General features: G+C 39.6%; 1 protein-coding gene across 1 annotated transcript in view; it reads left to right on the top strand.

Moving 5' to 3' along the window:
* The window catches only part of kcnj3a (potassium inwardly rectifying channel subfamily J member 3a), a 53,934-nt gene that overhangs the window by 29,678 nt on the left and 9,109 nt on the right, over positions 1 to 15,147 (top strand). The window lies entirely within an intron of this gene.

Below are 15,147 nucleotides of genomic sequence, written 5' to 3'. Positions count from 1 at the left end.
TTGATGCTTGGGGATGCTTTAGGGAAAAATTACATAAAATGTGCTTAAATATGCGTTTTCTTTACCAATAATGGGCGTTGTTCAACCATAAAACAGATTTATTCACTGATATACAGTATATATTTTTTAATGTCATAGCGTGAAGCCACAAAATTTGAACCGCGAAGTGGCGAGGGACAGCTGTATTTTTCATTAATACCTTCCAACACAATTCTTAGTTTTTTTCATTGTTATTATTTTTATTTATTTTTTCATCATTTCGTCATTTCCAGTCAAAAGATATACATTTACCAAATAAAAATCCCTATCACATCAACCCAAAGTTGGGCCACAATGTCATCCATTTTGGGCTTAACAAATATGATAATAGTTATTATTTATTTGTGAAAACATGGAAGACAACAATATTTTCATGTTCAAACAAAAAACACCTTGCCATGACCAGACATAAATGTAGTGAGTCAAGAACCGCCTCCAGCCATAAAAGGAGGAAATCCGCTATTAGCAATTTTCTCATGCTCCAGAAAATTATCTCTGAAAAGTGACCTTTTTTTCAAATGTGAACTCAGCACAGGATTATTTTAATGGTGTTAGTGCTGTCACATGCATAATCCAAATGAGCGCAGTAAACTGCCGAGTGAACCTCATCTTTGACAGACCTCTGAAGGCTTTTCACACTTTTGCTATGTTATTAGCATAAACTGCAAGCCGGAAAAGAGCCATGAGACTCCTCAATCCTTTAAATGACCGGAAAGCCTGAACATCTCCATTACTGGAGAAAGACTCGTTTTTTTTTTTTTTTTTAATGACATCGAAATCATGGTGGAGGAAAAAAATATAATCATTTTATGGGCAGATACAGTATGAAGAAGCGTTTTCATTCATTTCAGATTCAGCGGGTAAAAATGGGATTGACACGGCGAAACCTCACTTAATGTGACTGTAACCAATCAACAATGGAGAGCAACATCCATTTGTTGTTTCATCTGGTGGACAAAATGCATCAAGTGAAGCTGCTCCACTGACCACTGGTGTTAGGAGTACCGTAGTTCCAATACAAATGGTCTGTTTTTCGCTCGTGCAGCTGCCAGGCCCTCCACACCAAGACAACAACAAACCACACACCGTTGTGCAAAATAAGCCTAATAAGTTATATAAATATGTGGCTCTAAAAGTGGAAATGTGAACATCGTTACAGTAAAGTCATGTATTGATGTGTGTTTGGAGGGTACGGCATGTTTGGATTACATTTCATCCTGACTAGCTATGTGTCTGACAGACGCAAGTTAAAAGCCAAGTCGGGGGTACTCCTCCTCAGAGTGGGTGTCAGAAGTGAGATCGCTCCAGTTCAAGCAAATTCAACCAATCTTCATGGATTATACGCAAACTCACAGCTTCGTCCAATCCCTGCAATGTCCCCGCACATTTTGGCCAATCATCGTATTGTGTCCAATCGAATTTGTCCCTGAGCAGCGGTCAAACGCGCAAGTCAACTGTCTAATCCAGGGGTCGGTAACCTTTGTGGCTAAGAGAGCCATGAAAGACATATTTTAAAATGTATTTCTGTGAGAGCCATATCATATTTTTGAACATCGAAGATGCGTGCATTTTTAAGCAAGACCAACCATTCTCTGATTGCATCCTTTTTAGTAACATTTTACTGAAGCTAACCAATGATAAATGAAATACTTCGACCATGAATGCGACTTCTGGTGCTCCATGGGTTTGCACCGTACTCAGTATGTTCTTTCTTTTCTTTTCTTCCACCTTCTTCATCAAAAGGGTTTGCTCAGCAGAATTAGCTAGTTGACTATTTGAATAAATGAAAGAAGTTTACTTCTTCACCTCTCAATGACCCAGGTAGGCTACTACATTAGAAAATACCTGTATAGGAAGGACAGCTGGCATTGGCTGGCTTATTTATGATGATTGCTACTGGCCAGGGGCCCCGTATAGGGGGAAAAAGTTAGAAGACAATTCCAAGGTCCCATGACAGGGGGTCCACTTCAAATGCTGTATTAAATTCAAGCTTTTTAACGTGCTAACCCAGCGAGACATTTTTTGTGGCATGTGTTGCAGGATGCAAACTTGACATCACTTTTACAAATGGCATATAAGTTCCACACGGTAAACGTTGTTTTGGTTTGGAGCCACACACCTGTGTGAAGGAAAGGGGGAGGGAGACACTACCCAAGACACTACGCTGCACACAGGGATCGCTACAGGCTGCAATAGTAAAAGCCACAGGTGATAGGCTTTTGTAATCAACGCTGAAAGACATTTATCTCGTGCTTTTCCACGGAAATTGGCCGATAATGATCGGTGGCCGATTGATCGGAGCATTCTTACTCTCAACGGTTACCCAATGTGAAAACGGGGGCAAACTGTGTGCTATATGTTGAAACATATACAAACGTTTACGATCGACAAGCACTGTTCAACCACAAAACATACACGGAGAATGTGTGCCACTTGTGCACGACAGAGGGAGTCTGTTGGTTTTTGTTTTCCAAAACTACGCACTTGGTCACATGCGTAAAAATGGCAATACATTTCGCACTGTGTGTGCGCGCGCAGGTGCCTGTCCAGGCTAGTGAAAAGCACTCCGATGTACTGGCAATGTCCCATTTCTCACACTTCACATATTTGAAGTGAAGGACAACCTGCCTTAGAGCGGACAAAAAGCCGAAGCATTGAAGCTTAGAGCATAGGCGACAACGGCCCCGCCTGTCTGTGCGCGGACAAAGATGAGCGCATAAGATGAAAGCAGCGTGCCGCCATTGTTCAGTAGAGATGAAAACCGTGCTGCACGCTGCAACTATCAACCCTGCACTTCAGGTAAGGAACTTTCCAAAAAATGAAGTAATCATCACCCTGTTCAAACTATTACTGTTGCTCTTGCACCTTCCTAAAAAGAAACACTGAAAACCAGCTGGCCAGGGGCTGTTTTTGGTCCACAACTTGTATTTTCTAATGAGATATGCTGTTCGATATTACACTAATATGCTTTGTCATCTGTAACACAAAGCTTGTATAGCCTATAGTACAACATACTAGACTACATTGGATGTAGTTTTAACATGTTTAAGGTACACGTCAAAGTCCTTGAGTTTTTCTGTATGCTATATCAATGTTTATATTTTTTTATTTGATGATTTTATTTATTTGAGAATTACCTGCCAGTCCAAGCTCTGTTTTAAAAACCATTTCACAGGCTGCTGAACAGGACAGGTTACAAAAAAAGAGAATTTCATAATAATTCTAAATAAGAATTTGAAATAACAATGTCAAAAAACATACCAAAACCGCGGCCCAAAGACCGAAGTAGGGACCGTACTGTGGGTTACTTCTACTTTTGCACACCTTGTTGAGTTCATCTGTCCCTAGTGTGCTTTCACCTGTTGACATCTTTCTAAACCAGAATCAATAAAGTGGAGGCATTTGCTCTTGTTAAGATTGGCGAGGTTGAGCACTGAGCCTCAGGATCACTTTCTATCGTTTTTTTAATTTCTTAAATGAGGCACTTACTGTTTAATTGCTTGGAGGATACTTCTTTATTGTTTAATTATTTTTTATGAAATAAATACAAAAAAAATATGACTTGAATAAAAATGTAGCAGTAATTTATAGGGATGTTGGCCAATGTAGGGACAACAACTAGATATCAGTCCATATCGGTATCGTTTTTCTGCCAAAAATGATACCTGCGCATGGGTGATGACGTCATGCTCCACACAGCAACAACCTTGCTAGCTCGGCATGTCCGCGGTCTGGAATGCAAATATGCAAATCTGCAAAAAATGTAACTCAAAGCAGAGTAAGGATTCTTTCTTTAAAATTTTAATTGGGGGTGTCCCGATACAACTTTTTCACTTCCAATCGGATATCAATATTGCAGCCTTCAATATCGGCTGATAATCATCCGATATCAACACGAATCATACCTACTTTTATTATTATTTTCCAGTGTGGGATATTAGAAAAGCACAAATCATACATACTTTTACGACATATTTTTGTGTGTAATGCTAGAAAAAGCTTGATCAAGTGATATTACTCAAACAGAGAAAAATAGTCAGCAACAGTAAGTATGAGAAAACTCACCCATTCACTTCTTTATACGTGTGGGGTATAGTTTTATCCACAATGTAGAGGCAGCGAGGCATAATATAGCGAGGTTCGAGAGGCTCCATGAAAGGGTTAAACCCGACACTACTCATCACCATCAACAGGGGCTTGCTCTTTTTTGTTATCACTAATGACTTTGCCATCCCGTGGGAGTTCCCCGTGTGATGCCGGTTCACATGCGCGATGAGTTTTGTTGTATTAAACTTCCCAGTTCTGTGCCACCATGGGAAACTTGTGCGAGGCGAGTTTTGCATTCAGCTGCAAGGTCTTTTTATGCCGCACAACCGACATTACTCCTGCTCCTTGCTATTTTGTTAGCACACTAGCAGACACTGTTGTTGTGATCACATGGGCTGTATCCGGTCGCTGCTGAATAAATGCAGTGGGGCGGAGTCTGGAATCGACTGCTTGTATCGGAGATGCAGGCCGTATAATCCGATATTGTTTTTTTTGCTGACATTGGCCCGATATCTGATATTAATATCGGATTGGGACATCCCTATTTTTGATCTAGGAATAATCACTCTGCGTCACACGCAGTTAGCGTGCCTGCAACAAGCGGTGCTGAATTAACCCAGTTCACAATTTCACGAGTCAAGAGTTTCATATTTTACATTTTATTTTGCTCTTATACGAGAACTTTGTGCCACGTAGAAAAGTAAATAAAATAAATTATATCATTACCGGCGTTATTTCACTGGATTCTTATTTGTGGATTTATGAAGATGACCGTCTTGCTTGGTGCTGGTAGGAGAACATTATTTTAGTTAACTATCGGTCATGTTTTTTTAAATGACTTTTCATGAGGCAAAATGTTTAAAATAACTATAGCAGTTTTTTTATAACTTACATTGCATATTGCAGTATTTGTCTCATGTTTTCACAGTGTTTGACTTTCTGAATACATTTTTTAACAGTATTACAGTCCATTACTGACACCTAGTGAACAGAATACTACATATAACTTATCTTTCAGTCAATCACGAAACTGAAATTGAGGATGAATACCATTATTACTAAAGCACCAACTCCAAACCTCTACACGACATCACCTGGAGCAGTTGAAAATCAATATTTATCTAATAACATGACAAAACATTAAAAAATAAATATATCACACTCACCACTCACACCCAATACTGGTCTGGCATTCCAGTGGAAGTGGGCTGGCTTATGGACAAAATATAAATAGAAACTCACTTATTTGTCCATATAACTCAAGGGAACGATGAACAACACCGTGTGTGTCTCCTTTCTTCGTGTCGGAACAGGATCAAACCAGTGCAGCGCATGTGATGAGGCGTTCAAGTGCGCTGCATAACTTTGGGCATAGGTTTTCAGACATCAACCATCCAGAGGATGGAAAAATGCCGACGTTACTGTACACCTCCTAGCGGGCCCTGTGAAGCAAATCTGAAATACGTTGAAAGAAACAGCCCCATTATCCATTAAGTGACATGGGCCAGCATTCCTGATTCTGAAGGCTCTGGGCAGCACATAGAAGCTGAAATCTCATTGGACAAAAAAGAAATCTAACATACACATGCATACATTCTCTGGAAGCAGTAAATGGAAAGTAAATATAATATACTGCGGTGGAACAACATAGATTTTGTGGAACAAACACTACAATTAAGTTGTAAATGTAGGCCAGTGTTTCTTTTAATTTTTAAGGCCAGCAGAGAAGGCTTTGCAGGCCCAGACCGCCTGCCACTGTCCTGTACAGTGTATTAGGTCGCAAACGTCAGTACAATCCACAGTGCCAGGTATATATTTCCTGCTCATTTTAGTGTCTGACATCTTGGTGGGTGAACACGGCGGATTTGTGTGACAGAGCCTAACGGTGAAATAAGCAAGGAGGATCTCTCATTATGCGGCTCTTGTTTGAGATGGGCCACCCCGTTGAGGATTGAAATGTAATGGTATTGTCTTATACGTAGTAGTCACAGAGGCGAACACATTACCATTTACTGAAAGAAGAAGTGTAATGGATCCACGGTTACACAATTCTCACCTCACGGGCTGAATGAAGAATGGCTCAGCCGGAGAATCCAATGATGTTTTCCTCCCCACAGGTTTCCTCAAACACCTTTTCTCCGGCATTGTAATTTCCTTGTGTTTATGAGTTGAGCAATGAAAGCGCCTGCGTGCGGATTCGCTTTTATTGCCTGGAATATGAGTAGGGTAATTATGACTCTTACGTCTATGAAATGTCAGAAAATAGTAAAAAATAAATAAATAAATAAAAGCACCATAGTTGTCTTTGAGCCCCAGTTGATATATTCCGCTTGCTTTTTACCACCCACCTTCTATTTAGACTCAAACGTATTTAATTTGTTGTCATCGTGGGAAAGGCTGCAAATCATCACATTTTAAAGGCTTACACAAGCTAAATGTAGCACGTCGGTGTTTGTAATAATTAGTCAAATCATTTGTGCCAGTTTCCCTCCAATGCTGTGCGAGATGTGAGATGACTATGAATATAAGATGAACATATGAAAAAATCTATTTTTGGTTTGATGTTTTTTAAAAACAAATTATGGGAGAAATAACAGTGCGATTGCAACAAAAACATCTAACGTCATATTTCTTCACTGCTCTAAGCCAACTTTCAAGACACTTCTTTTTCTAGAGTGATGGGTGTGAGTGACCAGAAGAAAAGCTTTGACTTGTTCGTGGAGAAGTCGTTTGGCACCAACTGTTGGTTTGCGTGTATAAATCCCAAGAAGTATAACACAACCCATCTTTCTGAGATTTTTTCTGTGGAAAAATGATATATTATAGTCAAGTTAATGTGGTACTCATTTTTCTATATGTACAATGTATGCCCCTCTAGCTATCAATAGAAAAACAACAACTAATGGTTATAATGTATGCTCCGCTTTTTAATAGGCTCTGGACATGCAGGGGTGTCCAAAGTGCGGCCATTAGCAGCCTGTGCTGTTTTTTTTTTTTTATTGCCCGTGTCACATTGTAAAAATATAATTTAACGAGAAAACTAAAAAAAAAAAAAAACAAAAATGGAAAAATCAGCAGTCATTTTGCAAGCATAAAATCAAAATGTTAAGAGAAAAATGTTGTAACCTAACAAGAAAAACTGAAATATGAGGAAAAATAGAATCACTTTTGGAGCATAAAGTTGAAATATTAAAGAAAGACTTATTTTTGTAAGTCGTAATAAACAAAACAAGTAATAAAGTTGCAATTTTTGGAAAATTAGGTTGTGGAAAAAGTGACAATAAAGTCAGATTATTATGGGAATAAAGTCATAATTAAGAGAAGAAAATGTACTAGAAGAAAGTTAGTTGGAATATAAAAAAAAAACAGAAAAAATGAAAAAAACAGCTGTAATTTGAAGACAATGAAGACAAAATATTGAAAGGGGAAAAAGTCATATTCTAAGGAGAAAAAAAGTTGCAGTTTTACGAGAATAAACTTGTAATATTATGAGGAAAAAATGTAATATTGATAGTGTAGAGTTTTAATGAAAAATGTGTTGTTTTCCTAATTTTCCTAAAATTTGTAATATGATAGACAAACAAAACAAGTTTTAATTTTGGTTTTAAAATTGGTTGTGGAAAAATGTATAATGTTATGGTAATAAAGTCAAAAGGTTATGGGAATAAAGTCATATTACGAGAAGAAATTTATGAACCAAGTTGAAAATTAAATTTAAAAAAATTATTTTAAAAAAAAACAGCAAAAATGTGAAAAAAACAGCAATGACCAAAGTTCATACTAATAATACGCTTTTTCACCCAAATCACGGATGCAGTTTTTTCTTGGAGTATAATAACTTTTTTGCATATTTACATGTGTTGCTTTACAAAATATCAAAGTGGCCCTTGCATCCTTTCATTTTCAGTATGTGGCCCTCGTTGGAAAAAGTTTGTACACCCCTGCGCAAATGAATACTCCCAGCACCTTGAACCAGCTAGCACTAGCCATAGTGCATAAGATACAAACAATATGGACAAAAAGTATTCGGACATTACACTTACAGGAAACACAAATACACAAAAAAAGGTTGGTACCCTATTTTGCTGCTATACCAGCTCCCACTCATGTGGAAAGACTTTCTACAAGAGTCTGTGGGAATTGATGTCTGTTTATGGGGGCTTGCTGGCTCACCATCTCTGTTCCAGCTCATCCCGAAGGTGTTTGATGAGCTTCTTCCACAGTAAACCCATCCAAGCATGCTTTTATAGATGTTGCTCTGTGCACTGGGGTACAGTCATGCTGGAACAGCCTGCTCTCCAACTGTTCCCTCAAAATAAGCATACACACGTCAATTTGTTGGGATCTGGCGGTGCCCCTGCTGTTCTTCCGTGCACAAAGGAACAGATAGGGGTCCTTCTGCAAAGTTGTAGCTCTCATGTGGCCTGGTGTAGCCCTCCTGTAGCTCTTCCATGCTCCAGAAAATCTGTGAAAACTTGCTTTTTGTCATTAATCCATTCCAAAAGGTTAGATGAAAATCAAAACATGAAGTCTTTTCGAACACGAAATAATGTAAATCCAATTAATCAGTTCCAGACATGCCAAAATATTACCAGAAAACTCATGATAGACAATTACAGTTTTACATGCAGAAAATACATACATACTTGAATTTTATTGTAGAATTTTATTGTAGACTTCAGCAGCCGGTACACTCATCTTTACATACACTGGCCTGCATCATCTGTTATGTGTCTTCCTTAAACTGTTCCCCATGCAACCTTTACGTTCCCATCCTATTGTATCAGATGCTACTTTTGTACTTTGCTGTGACTTGTTTCTTGACTTCAATAGTTTTTCTCACCTTCTTTTCAAAGTTCTGGAACTTGCAACTTTTTTGCAACTCACCTAAGTAAAACGGCACAGATTCCTTTTTCATGCCGCAGTGTGTTTGAATGCCTCATCAGAGTATGGCGCAGCGCTTGGAAGGAGGAAGGCAGGAGATAGACACAGAGTTGTTCATTGTTCTGTGTGCAGTCTATGAACAAATAAACCATCCACACACACATAATAAAGATGATGAAAGGATTCCCTGGATGGAATCTGTCTCTAGTTCTAAAATAACTACTGTCCATTCTTCACAGAGACAGTCACCAATGTGTGAATGTTTTGTTTGGATACTCAGCTACTTTGTTAGGTGCACTGTTTGGCCATACAAAAGCTGAGATATATTTGTGGTGAGAACTGATCAAATGCTGAATCCTACGAAAACCTGCAAGCACAAAAACCGACGTGCCATTGTACAATGATTATGTATTTATTCATGTTCGCAAATTGTGTTCTTTGCAGAATTACCTACAGCAGTTTTTTAAAACCTATGTTACGTACCGAGCTGTGATTATGGCGAACAGCGACACGCCTAAGAAACCCTACATTGTGTTTCTGTCTGAATCTATGCGATACACAATGAGAGTGAACATCAGCAAACTGCAAGCCACCTTTTGTCATTTCAGCTTTTGCTTTTGCTGATGGTCAAAGTGGAAAAAAAGAAAAGAAATGTTTGACTCTTGGAGCCTTACAAATGCTTCGACCTTGCTTTTGCAAAGAAATCAATTTTCAAAAGACAGCCCTGACTTTTTGTTGTGGAATGTCACTGCTACTTTGGAACAAGCAGTGAGAAGGCTGATGACTCGAGAGTACACAGATTCCTATAGTTGGTTTCCATAGAAACACAGAGTCTCAGGCAAGCGTGTCTTGGAGTTACATAAGGTGTTGCCAATAATATGAAATACACACAGATGTGGGCTTTGTCTTTTGTCTGAATTCCTATTTTTGGCATTGAGAGACAGTAAAACATAGCAGTCTTTTACTGGAACAATTTGGGCTTTTGAAACTGCTTTTGTGTTATAATGTTGCCCTGTGTATCTGACGTTGTGCATAATGTACAGATCTCTCACAAATCTAACTGCTCCGTGTGTCTGTGTGTGTGTGTGATGCAAGGCAGCTGCTCTTTAGCTTCGGATTTAAACATACAGTAGGTGACACGGTGCCTCTTGAATGATGCCACGGCCTCGGTGTCAATCCTTGAACAACAGCAATTTAAAAACTATATGTTAGCGTTGATAAAGTGTTGTAGCATTGTCCCCTTCGAACATGATTAGACAATATTACTGAGATTTGTGGGGGTTTTTTGAGTGGCTGCTGACTCAAGGAACATACAAAGCGTGGGTTGCCAGACCCTGGGGTGATTGAGATACACACCTGATCAAAATTGCTAGAATTTGCATTTTGCACATTTGGATCTTAATGAGGTTTTAAGTAGAGCTACAATATGCGAAAGCAAGAAGGGGGAGTGAGGCAAAACATTTGGAACTTGTCATTTAAAAAAAAAACAAAACAAAGAACTGAAATAAGTTGTGCAACAGCTCTGGTGGGGTCCTGCTGTCAGCAGGCCAATTGCACGCTCCCTCAACACGTCAGCATTGTGGCATTGTGTTGTGTGATCAAACTGCATATTTTGGAGTGGCCTTTTATTGTTGTGGCCAGCCTGAGGCACACCTGTGCATTGATCATGCTGTCTAATCAGCACCTTGATATGCCCCCCCTTGAGGCGGATGCATTATCTCGGCAAAGAACAAGCGCTCATGAACACAGATTACACAGATTTGTGAATAATATTTGAGAGAAAACTTTTGTGTACATAGAAAAAGTTTTAGATCTTTAAGTTCAGCTCATTAAAGAAGGGAGCAAAAACAAAAGTGTTTATATTTTTGTTGAGTATACTTGACTCTGCTGGTTATTGTAGTAAACTTCTGCCTTGGGCACACATTAGTTTTAGCTGTTTGGACTCATTTTTCCCCAAGCAAACTGCATTTTTGATCTTATGGGTGTGCTTTGGTAGTCCATAACGATGCAGCATTGATTCGAATATTCAACAAAGCCGACTTGAGGTGATGAACAGATCCTACACAGTTTTACAGGCTCACAGTGCCTCCCAGTTTCCAATCATTCTTAACTCCCAATCGCCCCGGCCCTTATTTCTTATTAGTTTTGCCCATTAGATTGACTGCAGCACACTTCCATATACCCAAAGGCCTTGGGACTCAGATGCTGTAATACTGTGAATAGCCCAAATGCTCTGAATGTTCCGTCTCATACACATCTGTGCTTGTGTACAGAGCTGCTGTCGCTGAATTCATTCATGACCTTGGGAATGAGGCACAGATGCCTCCATCCTTTCAATCATGACATCTCAGCACCATTGTCCCACTTTGGACTGTGGCTGCTATCACAGGCATTAAGATGGTAATTAAAATGTATGATAATAACCCACTGCAGTCACCAATTTCCTAATGGATTTCAACGAACTTTGACATAAGTGTCCCGCGGCTTAACACTAAAGAAGAGGGCTCCTTGGACTGATAAAACCTATTTTGTCGTTTGTTTTACAGGCAAACTCAATTACAGATTATTTGAAAGCCCACTCAAATAAATGGGTTTAGGATACTCTGCAAGCAAAGTGGTATGATGTAATGTGAGGGGTTATTATGGCAGCTACTCAAGAATGGTGATGAGCTGTCACCGCTTAGCAGTCGGTAGCATTTTGCCGATACGGTGTCATTCTATTCCCGATCTAACATTTGCGGAAAAATTATGAGAGGGACAAACACAAATGTGAGATATTTTTGTTGAATATGAGCTGAGAAATGACCATGCATGTGGTTCAATTTCACAAGAAAAGCATCTCTGTCGTTGCCATGACGACCCCGGATCACCTCCTTCAGTGGTCTGTAGTATCAGTGGACAAGCGCTGGCAGTAATGTTGATATCTAGAGTTCTGCAAAGTACTTGTACAGCCCAAAATGTACAAACATTAAGATTAACACATCCTCTGTGTAAAAGTGCTGCGGATTGACTTATAAGAGTTCCTTTTTGTCCCATTAAGCACCACCATCACTACCATCAAAAGAGATCTCGACATCCTGAAGGGTTTTCGCCTGCAGCCAATTCTCTTGTGTTCTGCTCCTCCAGCAATGAACTAATCCTTTATCTTCAGTAGCTCAGAGGACCTGGGTTTTGTTCGAAAAGTCACTTTTCCTTTTCCTCACAAATTTCTGACCATTTTTGTTTCTGTCTATGTACTGTATTTCCTCAAAATTGTCCTACCTCTGTTGTAAATGACATTTATGTTTCATTTTCAATACATAGTGACCTGTAATATTAGTTATGTTGAACTATTTAAATGTGTTTGATTCGCTGGTGTGTTGCGAACGACTGCACTTGGCCTGTCTTGAATATACAGTGGAACGTTATTTAGCGTACGCCTCGGGTAGCGTGTTTTCCAGTTTACATCGAAAATGTGCAAAATTTGGCCTCAGCGTGTGTAGTTTTTCCGGTTGGCGTGCGTCTTGTGATGGTATTAAAACACTCCGTGACTGCAACTGTGTTCTTAAAGGGTCCCTGACATGATTCATCAGCTTGGTTTTAATATATTATATATTGTTTGTAATGATGTTCTACATTGTTCAATTTGTTGGAAGCAAACGGTAAATTCACAAAAATGACATTTGTAGTTCATGGCGCCAGCCATGGCGAAGTAGTTCTAGTTCTTGCAGCACCGTCTCATTTCCGGATGTGACGTAATCAGGATAACACCACTCAGCTAAAGCAGACTCAACAAACGCTTCTCAGAGGTCAAACATTGACTTTGTTCAGTATATTTGTCATCAAAATAGTAGTCATGCCAAAACATTGTGTTACTGCCAGATGTTCACAGTATCCGAGTGACACTGTAAGTTTGTTTTCTTTTCCAAAAGACAAAGGTTTAAGACAACAATGGATGAAGCAAGTGCAGAGAACAAGAGACAGATGGATGCCCACTTCGAGTTCTATCCTTTGCAGTGATCATTTCACTGATGACTGCTTTGAAGGAACACCTTTACAAAGAAGCATTTGGCTTGAAAGTATGGTATAAACACATTTTGAAAAAGGATGCTATTCTGCCGGTACACGGGAAAAATCATCAAAATAACGAAGCTCAACCACTGCGTCAAAATTGCCACAGAACAGAGTAACTCATGTCTTGCTTACATAATGTCTTCTAAACACTACCCCACAATAGTGACAAAGCTGCAAAGCATTATACATGTTATGTAAACATCTTTTGACAGCGATATGTATACTGTGGGGGGGTGGCGATCATTCATCGTTGATGTGAGGCCACATGTACATTAAAACAGAAGCCGATTTAAAACAATAATTGAAGGATAAGTAACCCCAGCGTAACTTACCGTTCTGTGTTTTGAAGGTGACCAATCTCCAACTCCATGTCTTAAGGCTTAAGTCCACGTTCTGCAACTCTCTATTTCATTTCCAAATGTTTTTTCCTCCTCAAAAACTATTAACACGCTCAAATCTTCACTATCCTCACTAATCACCGTACGACACATCCTGTGTCTCGTACACGTAGCTGAGCGGTATTACCCCGATGACGTCACATTCGGAAATGAGGCTGAGCTGCGAGAACTAGTTCGTCATTGTTGACGCCATGAACTACAAAAGTAACTTTTGTAAATTTACCTTTTGCTTTCAACAAAGCAAAACACGTGGAACATAACTACAAACAATCTATAATATATTTCTGCAATTGGTTGGCGACCAGTCCAGGTTCTCTCGCCCAAAGTCAGCTGGGATAGGCTCCAGCATACCCCAGCGACCTTAGTGAGGATAAGCGGCATAGAAAATAGATGGATGGTTATAATACTGTATATCTAAGCAAAGTTGATTAATCATGTCAGGGGTCCTTTGATGTATTTTTATCACAAAATTTCCTCATTAGCAGTGTTCTAATAGATGGAAGCAAAAACCGGAAGTCAGCTCCATCTTCTGTCTATGACAGCGTTTCCCAAATGTTTTTGTCTTGTGTAACCTCAAAGAGGTCATACCATGTCATACCATGAGTGCCCCCTCACTCATATGTGTTGATAATTCTCTAAAAGCACAATGGGAACACAGCTGTTATGGTTTTGGAACAGCTGTGCCACAGGTTATTGTCTCCCTGGGGAAAGTACGGTAGTTGTAGCGCACATGTTCCATTTTAATGTTTGTCTAAATATGAAATAATTGAGAATATTTACTTATCATCTTGAAAATTAAATGTGTAGTGGTCTCGTGGTTAGCACGTTGGCCAACACAGTAAGTCTGGAGATCAGGAAGTTTGCATGTTCTCCCCGTGTGTGCGTGGGTTTTCTCCGGGTACTCCGGTTTCTTCCCACATCCAAAAACATGTTAAAACGTTAATTGGCGACTTTAAATTGTCCATAGGTATGAATGTGTGTGTGAATGGTTGTTTGTCTAAATGTGCCCTGCCATTGGCTGGCGACCAGTCCAGGGTGTACCCCGCCTGTCGCCCAAAGTCAGCTGGGATAGGCTCCAGCATGCCCCCGCGACCCGAATGAGGAGAAGCGGTATAGAAAATGGATGGACTTACCCTCTGCAATTTACTTGTGTAAACATACATTTTTGTCTTTCTGGAACGGATTCATTGCATTTGTATGATTTCATACTGTATGGGAAAAAGTGATTCAGTTAGCACACGTTTTGGTTAAAGTCGGACCTTCTGGAACGGGTTCATGACACTCTACTCAATTAATGGTTCACCCGGAATAAACACCACAAGTTTCCCCCCACACAGAAATAATAATGTAACAGTTTGTTGGCATGATACCACAATGTGCCACGATAGACGTGATTACCAAAACACACATAACCTGCGGAGAAGACATGACATCTGTAAAGCTGACGGATACGGTGGTGCCCTTTTATGCGGTGTGGTACATTCTGGAGCAAAAGCTGCTAAACTTCTCGATAACTAAATGACACCTATTTAGAGCTGTAAATTTGTTCATTTGAACTGTATTGTAAACTTCTTCATGAGGTACAATCATCATTACAAACACTGGTCCTGCTCACTATCTATTATGCGTCTTCCTTAAACCATTCCCCTGCAACCAGTGTTAACTAAGGAACCTTCACACTACAAACCTACCACATGCTAGACGCTGGCAAAAAATATTTCTGTCA

Source organism: Dunckerocampus dactyliophorus, chromosome 9, assembly GCF_027744805.1.
Source record: "Dunckerocampus dactyliophorus isolate RoL2022-P2 chromosome 9, RoL_Ddac_1.1, whole genome shotgun sequence".
Classification (NCBI taxonomy): domain Eukaryota; kingdom Metazoa; phylum Chordata; class Actinopteri; order Syngnathiformes; family Syngnathidae; genus Dunckerocampus; species Dunckerocampus dactyliophorus.
Note: the sequence above shows the minus strand (reverse complement) of the source record. Positions and strands in the feature narration are given on the sequence as shown.